The sequence below is a fragment of the Eriocheir sinensis genome, chromosome 14 (genome assembly GCF_024679095.1).
Source record: "Eriocheir sinensis breed Jianghai 21 chromosome 14, ASM2467909v1, whole genome shotgun sequence".
In the NCBI taxonomy this organism is placed as follows: domain Eukaryota; kingdom Metazoa; phylum Arthropoda; class Malacostraca; order Decapoda; family Varunidae; genus Eriocheir; species Eriocheir sinensis.
In genome coordinates, this window is record NC_066522.1 from 6,120,058 (window position 1) to 6,135,057 (window position 15,000).

At 42.7% G+C, this 15,000-nt stretch overlaps 1 protein-coding gene across 5 annotated transcripts in view; it reads right to left on the bottom strand.

Moving 5' to 3' along the window:
- Positions 1–15,000, bottom strand: part of LOC126998366 (uncharacterized) — a 191,645-nt gene that overhangs the window by 43,502 nt on the left and 133,143 nt on the right. The gene's annotated exons all lie outside the window — the stretch shown is intronic.

Consider the following 15,000-nt stretch of genomic DNA (forward strand, 5'->3'; position numbering starts at 1 on the left):
GATAATGATAATGATGATGATGATGATGATGATAATGATGATGATGATGATAAAAGAAAGGAAACAGAGGTGGAGGAGGAAATAAAAGAACAAGAACAAGAAGAAACAGAACAAGCAAAACAACAATAACATGAAGAATAAGGACAAGAACAAGAACTACAAGAACGACAAGAAGAACAACACTCGTAAGCATGTAATTTACGGGAGTCTGAGGTGGTGAGTTTGTGGTGATGGTGGTGGTGTTGTTTGTAATGGTTATTGTGGTGGTGGTGGTGGTGGTGGAGGTGGTGTTTGTGGTGGTGGAGGTGGTCTTTGTGGTGGTGGTGGTGAAAGTGAACAATGAGTGGTGAAATTTATGCCAAAAATCAGCAATCAATCGGAAACCAGCCATTCCAGGAAGAGAGAGAGAGAGAGAGAGAGAGAGAGAGAGAGAGAGAGAGAGAGAGAGAGAGAGAGAGAGAATGAATGAATGAATGAATGAACGAATGATAAAACAAAATGAGCATGAGGTCGAGAAGACAAAAGAAGAAAAGATAAATAATGAATAATAAATAAAGAGATAAAAAGAAGAACGAACACGACACTGGACGAAAAGAAACAATGAAGTACAAATGGACAACAATGAGAAGAAAAAAAAACAAGCAAAACAAAGACAAAAGTGACACAAAAGTTTGGAAAATTAGTTAAAATAAGAAATTAAAAAGCAACAACAAAGTGAGCGACTAAAAAAATAAATAAATAAATAAAGCGTTGGAAAATAAGTTATACAAATCAGAAATGGAAAGAACAAAACAGAAACAAATGAAAACAAAATAAATAAATAAATAAATAAACACAAAAAGGAGAGGTGCAAAGAAAATAGTAAAACAAAACAAAAAATCAAGTAAGAAAAAGAAAGAAAAAGAACATTAACAAAAAGAACGTCGACAACAACAATAATAGCCAAGACAAACAACAGCAATTTAACACCCAATCAAAGTCATTTCCAGGGAGCTCTGACCCCCTCCACTTTTGACCCCTTCCCACTGTCGCCTCCCCCTTCTCCCCTCTACTTACTCCCTTCCCTTTCTCTACTCCCTTCATCCCTTTACCATACTATCCAACCATCCCCTTCCCCTACACTTTCCCTTCCCTTCCCCTTTTTGTAGCATTTCCTTCCTTTCATTCGGTCTGATCTGATTTCCCCTTCCCTTTCTCCTTTCCCATTTTACATACCATTTCCTCTCCCTCTTCCATCTCCCCTCCCTTTTCCCTTTTCCCCTTCAACATGTTATTCTCCTCCACTTCTCTTTCCCCTATCTTCCCCCCTCTTCCCACTCCTCTCTCTTCCCCCTCTTTCCTCTCCATTCCCTTTCCCCATTCCCCCTTCAACATATTCACCTCTCGTTCCCCTTTCCCATCTTATATACCATTCCCCTTTTTTCTCCTATCCCTTTCACCCTCTTCCCTCTAACATAGGATCCACCACCCCCTTAATATGATCTTCCCCTTTTCACTCCCCATTAACATCTCGCCCCCCTTCCTTCCGTCTGATCTCCTCCCCTTTCACCCCCCCTCCTCCCTTCCTCTCTCTCCCCCCGTTTTCCCTTTAACATACCATTCTCCACCCCCGCCCCACCCAACCTGACCCCGGGGGAAGCACGTGACCTCATGACCCGGAGGAGAAGGAGGTGTGTGGGGTGGAGGGGAGGGGGTAGTCGTGACACGCTTTCGGGTCTCTCTCTCTCAAATTAAAAGGAAAATGTGTAAACGAGAGAAAAACCAAGAAAGTAAGTATATATGTGAGAGAGAGAGAGAGAGAGAGAGAGAGAGAGAGGGAGTCAATCTTAGCCCCACGGCGCCGTTTTCCATCACTTGGTTGCAACCGTTTCCTGTTTTCTTCGCGCTAATCCGCATTGTTGAGGGCACACACCACCGTTTCCGACATTCCTTTTCTCTCTCTCTCTCTCTCTCTCTCTCTCTCTCTCGTTTATTTTGCTATTTATTTACATGTTTTTTCCCTCATCTTTTGTAATTATATTTATTTATCTATGACGTTATTCATTTTCAATACCTCCTTATTCTCTATGTCTTTATTCGTTTATCTAAATATTTATTAAACTTTGTTTACTTTCCTTTCTTTCCTAGTATTAATATATCATTCTAAAGATTTATTTCTATTTATTTATTCATTTACTTATTTATTTCTCATACACTACATATTCTTCATGTTTCATTAATTTATGTTTATCTTCCTTTCATTTTCTCATAAATTTTCATCGCAAGATCCACCCCACCACCACCACCACCACCACCACCTAGATATCCGTCAGAGCAGTGTGAGCACCTCCGTGTAATTTTTAACCTAGGCTTAATTACATGGTCAAAATACACAAACATTGGGAAACAAGCGTTCATGTATGTGTGTGTGTGTGTGTGTGTGTGTGTGTGTGTGTGTGTGTGTGTGTGTGTGTGTGTGTGTGTGTGTGTGTGTGTGTGTGTGTGTGTGTGTGTTTATGCAGTCGACAACTTATATTGGTTACTGGGTCTGTGTGTGAATATTTGTGATGCAAGTTGAATTCTCTCTCTCTCTCTCTCTCTCTCTCTCTCTCTCTCTCTCTCTCTCTCTCTCTCTCTCTCGCTTAACCCCAAGCAAAGTCAACCCCGAGCAAAGTCAAAGCAATCACCCAACAAACCAAAACAAATTTACAGCTTATTGGTTCTAAACAAGAAAACTTTCACATTTTCCCGAACATTTACCTTTCATTTTTTTTTCTTGACTAATCAGAAAAAGGTCGAAAGCAGGCGATTATTGACGCTCGTGGCAAGTCAGGTGTGCTCAAGTCACGCAAAAATAGGCCAATCAGAGCGTTGCCTTCACCCCCAGCCTCAGCCTCTCTGTTACGAGCCAATTGGAGCGTTCGGTGGTCATGACGTCACGCAAGGCTGGCCAATTGGAGAGGGCCAAGGCGCCGCCACCACCACCGCCGCCGCCTGCCATTAGTATGTAAGTCGAGGTTTGGAACGAGTCGCAGAGGAGAACCGTCGACTTCCTCTCTTTGTCACTGAGGCTCCCCACGCACAAATACCAGGGCAGTACAATGATGGTTTTATTATATACTTTTATACACGCATACTGTCACCCATTTACATACACATACACGCAAAGATATACGCGTAGAGTGACATACTACTGTACTGTCTTCACTTACTGCCTATTTGAACATGTAGTAGACAATCAGTTCCTCTTTTTGCTTGCGTTTTTCATTCATTAGTAGCAGGAAGGCAAACAGACAGACACAAACAGACACCGGAAAGACAGACAAACAAAGACTCAATGAGATTCAGAATAATAAGCAAAAAAACACACAAACATATAGACAAACAAAGACTGACGAACACAAACACACAAACAGATAGACAGACAGAAGGACAAACAAACGGATCCAGACACAAAGAGACAGGCAAACAAACAATGAAATGAAAAGAAAAACAATTATATGAATGAAAAACAAAAGGTAAGACAAATATTTCAACACACGACAGAGAACAACACAAACAGACAGGCAAACAAACAATGAAATGAAAAGAAAAACAATTATATGAATGAAAAACAAAAGGTAAGACACAAACATTTCAACACACGACAGAGAACAACACGAACAGACAACACAATATTTTCTTTCTCCCACAAACATTACTTCTTTTGGCATATAAATAATTCCTCTCCCCGGCAAGTCACCAAACGATCACTTACTTTTTTCCTTACTTGTCATCAAGGAACTCCTCCCCTTCCTCCTCCTTCGTCTGCTATTTCCTTTACTTCCAATTGAATTCAAGGTTAACCAGGATAGAATGAACTTATAAATTCTCTCTCTCTCTCTCTCTCTCTCTCTCTCTCTCTCTCTCTCTCTCTCTCTCTCTCTCTCTCTCTCTCTCTCGTGGCCTTGATATAACGCACAGCTATGAACAAAGAATAAAAAGAACAAATGTTATGACCGTTTAATTTATGCAGACCGCGGAATGACGGATGTGGAGACGAGGAGGGGAGGAAAGGGAGGGGAGAGGGGAGGGGAGGGAGAAGGAAGGGAGGGACAGAAGAATGGGAGAGGGGACGAAGAGGGGAGATATTTGGGACTACGCAGAGGGAAGAGTGAGGGAAAGGGGAAGAAGGAAGGGAAGGAAGAGGAAAGAGGAAGGCTGGGGGGAAAAGAGAGAGGAGAAATAGTGGAAGGGGAAAGTGCAGAGTACGAAAAGAGAGGACGGCGAGGAAGAGAGGCGACAGGGGGAAGAGAGGAAGGAAAAATAGATGAATGAAAATAGAGGGAAGGAAAGAGAGGGGACACTTTATAACACTGAAAAGGAAGATATAATGGAGAAAAATAAAGAAGGAGAATTTTGTAGGTATGGGATAGGGGAGAGATAGAAAGGAAGAGGGGGTGGGAGAAACGGTACATATCAGTGTGGGAAGGGGAAGGTAACAGGAGAGGGGGAAATGGAGAGGGAAGGGAGGATATGGAGGCTGGGGAGAGAAGGATGGAAGGGAGGACAGAGGGAGGGAAGGGGAGAGGAGAGGGAAGAAAAAGAGGGAGGGAATAGATATTGGGGTCTGAAGAGAGGAGAAGGAGGGAGTAGGGAAGAGAGGACAAAAGAAAGGAGAGGAAAGGAAGAGAAAGCGAGAAGGAAGTGAATAGAGGGAAAGAAATTAAATAGGAAGAAATAGGAGGATGAAATGGAGAGCAAAGGAAGAGGAAAGGAGGAGAAAGGGAGAAGAAAGTGAATAAAGGGAAACAGAAAGAGATAGGAGGATGAAGTAGAGAGTTAGGGAAGTGGGAATAAAGGGGAGTGGTTGCCAAGCTGTTTGTTATACGACCATTGTGTGTGTGTGTGTGTGTGTGTGTGTGTGTGTGTGTGTGTGTGTGTGTGTCATTTTTTCAAGGCTAACCACTATCCTGTCCAAGAGTTCCGTCACAATGATATGATTTACCTGTCCTCTTCAATTAGCCGTGTACCTGTGTAATCTCTGTACCACCTTGTTAGTGTATAGTTATCAGGTCTGTCTTCTTGTCATTATTTTTTTTACAGCTAAAGAAACAGCTCAAGGGCAACAAAAAAAGGTGTAAAAAAAAAAGCCCGCTAATCGCTGTTCCCACAAAGACAAAAGTAATGATCAACCAAAAGAGAGGGCAATTTCGAGTTTTTCTCTCCCCTCTTTCCCACCTCACATATATCTCCCTTTTCAATGTTCTAAAGCGCTGCCTCTCTCTCCTCTCCACTCCGACCACTCCCTGTTATCCTCACTTCCCTTGCACACTCTCTTCCCCTCTATTTCCCTCTCCTTCCCTTACCTCCCTATCTCTTTCCTCTCCACTTCCCTCTCCCTTCTGTTTTACTTTTTACTCCTATCTCTCAATCTCTTTCCTCTCCACTCCCTTCTCCCTTCTATCATTCCCTCTACTCCTACCTCTGTCTCCTTCTCCTCCTCTCCATTTTTTCCTCCCTTTCCTTCCTCGTAATTGCGTTTCCTCCCTCCTTTTCTTCACCCTCTCCTTTACCTCATACTTAATTTCACTCATCCTCTATCCATCTCTTCTTTATAAGCGTGTTTGGTTGCATCCGTTGGAGGTTTTAAGATCGGTGCTCTCAGACGCCTCCGCCTCCCACGTCAACTCTTTCCAGTGGCTGAAGAGGAGATGACTCGGGTTCTCAGGAGTGCTTTTCACGTTCGTGGTATAGATACTTTGTCACACTACCACCAGGGCCATAAAACTTCCCCCCACGGCAATGTCCACAACTCCCACGTAAGCCAGTTCAGAAGCTTTGTCAGACTACCACCAGGGCCATAAAACTTCCCCCATGGCAATGTCCACAACTCCCACGTTTGCAGTTCAGAAGCTTTGTCAGACTACCACCAGGGCCATAAAACTTCCCCCCATAGCAATGTCCACAACTCCCACGAAAGCCAGTTCAGAAGCTTTGTCAGACTACCACCGGCTATAAAAACTCTCCCCCATAGCAGCCAGTTCAGAAGCTTTGTCAGACTACCACCGGGGCCATAAAACTTCCTCCCATAGCAATGTCCACAACTCCCACGAAAGCCAGTTCAGAAGCTTTGTCAGACTACCACCGGGGCCATAAAACTTCCTCCCATAGCAATGTCCACAACTCCCACGAAAGCCAGTTCAGAAGCTTTGTCAGACTACCACCGGGGCCATAAAACTACCCTCCTTGGCAATGTCCACAACTCCCACGTAAGCCAGTTCAGAAGCTTTGTCAGACTACCACCGGGGCCATAAAACTTCCTCCTATGGCAATGTCCACAACTCCCACGTAAGCCAGTTCAGAAGCTTTGTCAGACTACCACCGGGGCCATAAAACTTCCTCCCATAGCAATGTCCACAACTCCCACGTAAGCCTTGTCAAATGTGTGTGCTTGGACGCCGAAACGCTTGGGAATACGGCCTCTCAGAATCACATCATTAACATAATTCCACCCTTTTTCCCTCTTATTCTCCTTCCTTCGCCTTCCATCCTCATTCCGTCCCCATCTTATTCCTCTTTTCCCTTTTAACAATACCTTCTCCTCCTCCTCCTCCTCTTCTCCCTCTTCCTTTTCCTCCTCCTCCTCCTCATCTTGATTCTCTTCCACTTCCTCTTCCTCCTTGTAGCGATTTTATTCCACTTTTCCCATTTAACAACAGCTCCTCCTCTTCCTCCTCTTCTTTATCCTCTTCTTCCTCATCTTCATTCTCTTCCACTTCCTCTTCCTCCTTGTAGCGATCTTATTCCTCTTATCCCTTTTAACAACACTTCCTCCTCTTCCTCCTCTTCCTCCTCATCTTCATTCTCTTCCACTTCCTCTTCCTCCTTGTAGCGATCGCCTTCCGTTCCGTCATCATCTCTACGTCTTTCTTGCGTTACAATGTCATTATATATTTAGACTTTCCTTTCCCGCTCTTCTTGTTAATTAATTTCTACACCTTCCGTCAATTACACTGTCATTACTCCTGCGTCATTACCTTTTTTTCATTCATTTCTTTCTCGTAATTGCGTTTCGTCATGTCACTCGCATTTCACTCTATCTTCTTCCTTTATTCATTATATATGCATGACTTCTGTAGCATTAACTTTTTTTCTTCTTCATCTGGGCTCTGTTGCAATCGTTTCTATATCTTTTGTAGCTTTTTTTTCTTTTGAGTTCCGTTGTAATTGTTTTTATATCTCCCTTAAACTTTCTTCTTCATCTGAGTTCTGTTACAATCGTTTTTATATCTCCTTAAACTTTCTTCTTCATCTGAGTTCTGTTACAATCGTTTCTATATCTCCCTTAAACTTTCTTCTTCATCTGAGTTCTGTTACAATCGTTTTTATATCTCCCTTAAACTTTCTTCTTCATCTGAGTTCTGTTACAATCGTTTCTATATCTCCCTTAAACTTTCTTCTTCATCTGAGTTCTGTTACAATCGTTTCTATATCTCCCTTAAACTTTCTTCTTCATCTGAGTTCTGTTACAATCGTTTCTATATCTCCCTTAAACTTTCTTCTTCATCTGAGTTCTGTTACAATCGTTTCTCTATCTTCCTTAACTTTCTTCTTCTGGGTTGTTGCAATCATTTCTATATCTCCCTTCCATTACGCGACTCTTACTTTCATTCTACAATTTTACTCTTTAAATTTGTATATCTCAAGGGTCAGTGTTACGGAGATGAGCACTAAGACCAAGTGGCAATTTACCGTATGCCCTCAACTTGGCTTATTTTCTCTTTTTATTCTGTTCAAACACGTGTACCAATGAATGTAGTGTCAGAATCTACTACCACGCCCGTTACATCTCTTTGCCATGCCCGGGTACCAAGAATAGTGGCGTTAGAATCTATTACCAGGTCTAATAAATCAACATAAACTTTTTCCATATCTCATCCCGGGTACCAAGAATAGTAGTGATATAATCTATTACTAAAGCTTTTATTCTCAATAGTACTATACTCTTTTGCTCTATTTCTCGTGCCCGGATGTCAAAAAATAGTGTTATGATCTATTACTACGACTTTTACTTCAATGTTACTACTATTTTTTTTTTTCTATATCATACCCGGATCCTAAGATGACTGTCAATAGCTTTAATAAACCTTTTCGCACCATCAAAAGTCAAGTCTATCTGCTCTTTTTTCGTCATAAATCTATCTTCCCGCGATCCACTTTGCAATAATATAATCAGCGTCGGGGACACTTTTTTTTTACAGCTAAGGAGACAATTCAAGGGCGTAAAAAAAATATATATATAAAAAAAAGCCCGCTACTTAGGTACTGCTCCTGATTATCGTACTCAGAGCATAGTATTTACCGGTGTCTGTCGCCTAACTATTGCCAAGAAACATCAGGATCTAACTCTTTTAACGATAACTATAAATGAGTTTCGTTATTGGAGCCCAGAAGACAGTTTTGGGGTAGGAAGTTGGGAAATACAAGCGGCTCAGTACGACAATCTGGCAACGTTGGTCGGGGAGCACGTTCATCATACCCGGATACCAAGAATTTTTTTTTTTTTTTTTTTACAGCAAAGGAGACAGCTCAAGGGCACAAAAAAGTAAACATTAATAAAAAAAAGCCCGCTACTCGCTGCTCCTAAAAAGAATCCAAAGAGGTTGAATTATGCCAGAACACATTAATAAACCTTTTCGCACTATCTAAAGTCATGTGTACCTGCTCTTTTTTTTCTTCGTAATTCTGTCTTCCGGCGATCCACTTTACAATCCAACGTCGAGGAGAACGTTATTATACCCGGATACAAAGAATTATGACAATCTATTAACCCGGTAGCTGCGGGGACCATGTTTCGTAAAGGCCCCTCTAAGCGAATTTATGAGATAAAATCATCACTCAGGCAAACCATTTCATAATATATACCTATCAGCGCATTTGTGATCAGTTTATCCATCGTCTATTTTGGGGGTTTATGTCATGGGAAAAATTTGGCCCGTCGCTGGTACACGGTAAAGCCACAAATTTGGTCCTTTCGCTCCTACCGGGTTAATATATCTTTTCGTATCATCAAAAGTCATGTCTACCTTCTCCTTTCTTCATTATTTCACTGTTGCTTCAATATTAATGCTCCTTTTTCTTCTGTATATCAAGACCGGATACCAATAAAGTAGTGTCAAAATCTACAACTACGCCTTTTCGTATTATCAAAAGTCATGTCTAACTCCTTTGTTTGTTCGTAGATTTGTTGTTATTTCAATATTAATAACATTTTTGTTCTGTTTATTTAGCCCTGACCTCAAAAATAGCAGTGTCAGAATCTATTAATGTCTTTTCGTATCATCAAAAGTCATGTCTAACCCCTTTGTTTGTTCATAGATTTGTTGTTATTTCAATATTAATAACACTTTTTTATGTTTATTTAGCCCTGACCTCAAAAATAGCAGTGTCAGAATCTATTAATGTCTTTTTGTATCATCAAAAGTCATGTCTATCTGCTTTTTTTTCTTCATAACTCTGTCTTCCAGCGATCTACTTTGCAAGCCAGCGTCAGGGAACACGTTTATTATACCGGATACCAAGAATAATGCCATAATCAACTAACAAACCTTCTCGTATTATCAAAATCACGTCAAGCTTCTTTCTCCGTAATTGTCTTCCAGCGATCCACTTTGCAAGCCAGCGTCGGGGAGCACGTCGCCCGCCGCCCTCACTTCCTTCATCACCGCCTCGTTACCCGGCCATTACCTCAGCGCCGCCTCCTCTTTGTTCCGCGCCGCGCCCCGCCCCGTGTGAGGTCGCTAATTGGGATGCTCTCAGGTACAGGTTCACGTCTTGTGGCTCGGTACACTGTCATCGCGTTTTTTGTTTCCTTTATTCACCTGTTTCTCATTACACGCTCGCTATTCTTTATCGTCTTCCTTTTTTTTTCCTTTGCCTTTTTGCACGTCTCGTCTACTTTGCTTTCAATAAGATGTTTAGAGCGAGAGGATTCTTGCACATTATCTCTAACTCACTGCTTGCCTTGTGATTTATAAATATGTTGGAGTTCTTTAAAGATAACTTAGAAGTGTTTCATTAAGTCTTAATTATTTAGCATTTTCGGGGTTGTCATAACATTGCGGCAGCTTTCATGACATTTAAGGAGTAGTAGTACATTTTCAGGGGTTATCAGAACGTTACTTACAATCTATTAGTCCCTCATTCATATATGCAATAGGGAAGGGAAGGAAGAGAGTATGGGGAACCGGATGGAGGGGAGGGAAAAGTCGATGGTGGCGAAGAGGAAGAGGAGGAGGAGATGGAAGAGAGGAAAGGGAGGCGAGAAAGAAAAAGGAAGGCATGAAAAGGAAGAGGAGGGGGAAGCAGAGGAGAGAAAGAGGAGGGGGAGTAAGGGAGGGAAAGGAGGAGAGGGAAAAAGGAAGGCATGAGAGAGAAAAGAAGGGAGGGAAAACAGGGTAGAGAAAAAGGAGGGGAGGTGAAAGGGAGATAATGGAGGAGAGAAGGAAGAGGGGAGGGATGGTAAGCAGAGGGAAGGAAGGGGAAGGAGAGGAAACAAAAAACGCTACTTTCTTCACAGGCTCTTTTTTTCCCTTCCTTTAACCTCCTTTCCTTCATCTTGTACTTTCTTTAGCTCTTTTTTTATCTTAATCTTCTCCGCTATCTCAGAATTTCGTCTCCGTTCCAGTACGCTCCTTTCTCATCAGCACACTCACATTCATCTTCATTTTCCTTCTCTAACCTTCCCATCATCTTTTTCTCTAAGTCATTTCGTACTTTTTTTTAACTTTCTTTTTATTATATTCTTCTCCCTCATCTTCGAGTCCTCGCATCCATAACTCTTCTTTCCCCTCCTCTAACCTTCTTCAAATTCTCCGCTCTACATCTCGTTCTATTTTTTTTCACTCTCTTCATCTTCATTTTACTCTCCGGCCTCATCTATTATAATCTCGCGTCTGTGGTAATACTTCAATATGAACTCATTTCTTTCATCTCCACTATTCATCTCGTATTCTCTTCAATCTCTTTCTTTTTAATCTTACTCTTCTCCGCAATCTCGGACTCTTCACATCCGTTCAAGTCGTTCCATTTGTCATCAGTATCATCAACACGGTCTTAACCAGTCTTTACGGAGGTCTCAGAAGGGAGGAGGAAGGGAGAGAGAGGAAGGGGAAAGAGGAACGGGGGTAAGAGAAGAGGGATGGGGGAGGGAAGGAGAAGGGAAAGAGAGGGATGGGGGAGGAAAGGGGAAGGGAAAGGGAGGGAAGGGGAAGGGAAAGGGAGGGATGGGGGAGGGAAAGGGAGGGATAGGGGAGGGAAGGGGAAGGGAAAAGGAGGGAAGGGGAAGGGAAAGGGAGGGAAGGGGAAGGGAAAGGGAGGGATGGGGAAGGGAAGGGGAAGGGAAAGGGAGAGAAGGGGAAGGGAAAGGGAGGGATGGGGGAGGGAAGGGAAAGAGTAAGGAAGGGAAGGAGACGAAGGGAGGAGGGAAGGAAAGGGGGAAGGGAAGGGCGTGTTCTCCGTTCAGTTCAGTTTCAGGTTCAACTCTCCTCTCGTTCTGCCTCAAGCTGCTCCATCATGTAAACGTGTTATTTGCAGCCATTAAGACGCGCTTGTTTGCTTGCTGTTACTGTTGCTACTGTTATTATCATTGTCATGTATGTAGGGGTGGGTGGGGGGTGAGGGGGGTGGAGTCTGTGTGAGGGGGAGAGGAAGAGTGAAGAGTATGTGTGTTTGTGGTTCGTCTCGGTGTGTGTGGGGGGTTCCGTGTGTGTGTGTGTGTGTGTGTGTGTGTGTGTGTGTGTGTGTGTGTGTGTGTGTGTGTTCTGTCCTAGATCGAGTTCGATAATTCCTCTCCGTTATTTGCGTTATAATTTGGCAGGCACGCACGCACGCACTCATGCACACACACAAATAAAATAGAAACAAACATAAAAGAGGGAAAGAAAGGAAGTGAGAGAGAGAGAGAGAGAGAGAGAGAGAGAGAGAGAGAGAGAGAGAGAGAGAGAGAGAGAGAGAGAGAGAGAGAGAGAGAGAGAGAGAGAGAGAGAGAGAGAGAGAGAGAGAGAGATCTGTTCTGGATCACTTCAACACATGGACCTAGTCAGGCATACAGAGCCAACCAGTCAGTCAGTCAGTCAGTCGGACAGTCAATCAGTCAGTCATTCATTCAGCCAGTCAGTCGGTCAGTCAGATGTTCAGTCGGTCAGCCATCCCGTCAATCAGCTAGTCAGTCAGTAAGTCAATGAGTCAGTCAGCAAGTCAATCATTCACTCTTCAGGTCAGGTAGTCAGTCGGTCAAGTCAGTCAGTCAAGTAAGTCAGTCATTCAATCAGTCAGTCAGTCATTCAATCACTCAGGCAGCCAATCAGACAGTCAATCAGTCCATTCTCCTCTTTCAAATAATCTGTTGACTGAAGAGAGAATGAAAAGGGAGGAAGGAGAAGGGAGAAAGGAGAAGGAAGGAAGGGAAGGTAAAGTAAAGAAGGAGAGATAGAGAGAGAGAGAGAGAGAGAGAGAGAGAGAGAGAGAGAGAGAGAGAGAGAGAGAGAGAGAGAGAGAGAGAGAGAGAGAGAGAGAGAGAGAGAGAGAGAGAGAGAGAGAGAGAGAGAAACTGCTGACCGCACATCACATCAGCATCCCATCACTGTTAATTCGTTCCTCAACTTCCGGGAGAGAGAGAGAGAGAGAGAGAGAGAGAGAGAGAGAGAGAGAGAGAGAGAGAGAGAGAGAGAGAGAGAGAGAGAGAGAGAGTCCATAAAAATGTGTGAAAGCATTAATAAGATTGTGAGAACTATAGACAAAGGTTGTGTGAAAAATTTCTATTCTCTCTCTCTCTCTCTCATTAGCATGGAAATATACTCCTTCTTCACAACCTACTTCCTCTCCTCTCTCTCTCTCGTCCCCCCTTTACTCTCTTTCCTCCTCCACTTCCATTCCTACCTCCCTTCCCCTCCCGTTCCCTCCCATCCTCCTTTTTTTTCATATTAAGCCAACGCCCAGATTCTCTCTCTCTCTCTTTTTCTCTCTCATACTGACACACAAAGACGAGATAAGCAAACACGAACACACACACACACACACACACACACACACACACACACACACACACACACACACACACACACACACACGAGGGCAAAGGGTTGGAATGTGAAATGAAAGGAAGGGAAATTTAACCTCCCAACCTGCATTTCCTTCCCTTCCTTTTAATCTCCCTCCTCTCTTCCTTTCTCTCTCCCTCACCCACTCCCTCCTTTCCTCTTCCCCCTCCTCTTCCTCTCATTTTGTTGCCTTCTCTCCCATCCTTCCATCCCCCCACTATTTTCTTTTCTCTCTCTCTCTCTCTCAATCTATCTATCTTTCTATCTCTTTCTATCTGTCTATATATCTATCACATCTTAATTTTCCTTCCTACATTAATCTGTTTTTTTTTCTTCAATATTTCTCCTCCCTTTTTCCCTACTAAACTTTTTCTCTAATTATTTTTATCTCTTCCCCCTTGCCATTCCATTCTCTCTCTCTCTCTCTCTCTCTCTCTCTCTCAGAATGTCAACAAAAATGATACGGGTATTTTTCCTTCGCTCAATAAGTCATGTTATTGATGTTTATGTGCATGATGATGGTGGTAGTGATGATGGTGATGAGGGTGGTGGTGATGCTATGCTGGTGGTGGGTGTGACGTTGGTGGAACTGGTAGTGATAACGGCACTTTTTTTCGTTTTTAGTTGTGGTTCTCATGGTATTTGTGGTGGTTGTGGTGGATTATTGTGGTTGTGGTTATCGTGGTTGTGGTGGTACTGTTGGTAATGGAAGGGAAATGGGACGAACATATCCCCAGTATTTCTTTTCAAGTTTACGAAAAACAATAGCAACAACAATGACAACAGCAACAACAACAATGAAAACAACAATAATTACTACTACTACTACTACTGATGCGAAATATTATAACATAAGAACATAAGAACATAAGAACGCAGGAGTCTGCAAGAGGCCGGTAGGCCTGTACGAGGCAGCTCCTTTGACCCTAAGCTCCCGTGTATCTAACCCCACCTATTATCGCTGTCCATGAATTTATCTAGTCTATTTTTGAATGTGACAATTGTATTGGCACTCACAACATGACTGCTAAGCCTATTCCACTCATCCACCACCCTGTTAGTAAACCAATTTTTGCCTATGTCCCTGTTGAATCTGAATTTATCCAGTTTAAACCCGTTACTTCGTGTCCTACCCGGTTCTCTTACCAACAAAACCTTATGAATGTCTCCCTTATTAAAGCCCTTCATCCATTTATAAACCTCGATCATGTCTCCACGCACCCTTCGCCTTTCTAGAGAATGCAAGTTTAACTGTTTGAGTCTTTCCTCGTATGGCAAGTTTCTCAACCCCTGAATCATCTTAGTCATCCTCCTCTGCACCGATTCTAACATTTTGATATCCATTCTATAGTAGGGTGACCAGAACTGAACCGCATAGTCAAGATGAGGTCTAACTAATGCTAAATATAGTTTGAGGAAGACTTCGGGGCTTCTGTTGCTTACGCTCCTTGAAATAAATCCCAGTACCCTATTAGCTCGATTTCTAGCTTGAATGCACAATGACAAATATTAATAACTACGAAAAACGGAAGATCAAAAATGTAAAAATAACATCACCTCAGGAGGCATTACTGAGAAAAGAACAGGACGAAGAAGAAAAAGTAGAACAGGATCAGGAAGAACAGGAAAAAGAAAACCACAGGAAGAAAGAAATTAAAACAAAAAACTGGAATGATGAGGTGAAACAGAAAATGAAGAGAAAATATTAACAACAAAAAAGACAACAAAAAAAGGTTAAATAAAAAAATATTGAAAAAAATTAAACTAGACCTTGAAAAAAATCACTAATTGAAGAAGAACAGGTAATGCGGCTCCCGACGAACAGGTGAGGGGGGAGGGGGGGAGGGGGAGAGAGGGGGAGAGAGGAACGATGGGAGGTGGGGATGTGAGGGAATGGGGAAACGGGGGGAGGGAAAGGGGGGGAAAGGCGAGCGGGAGG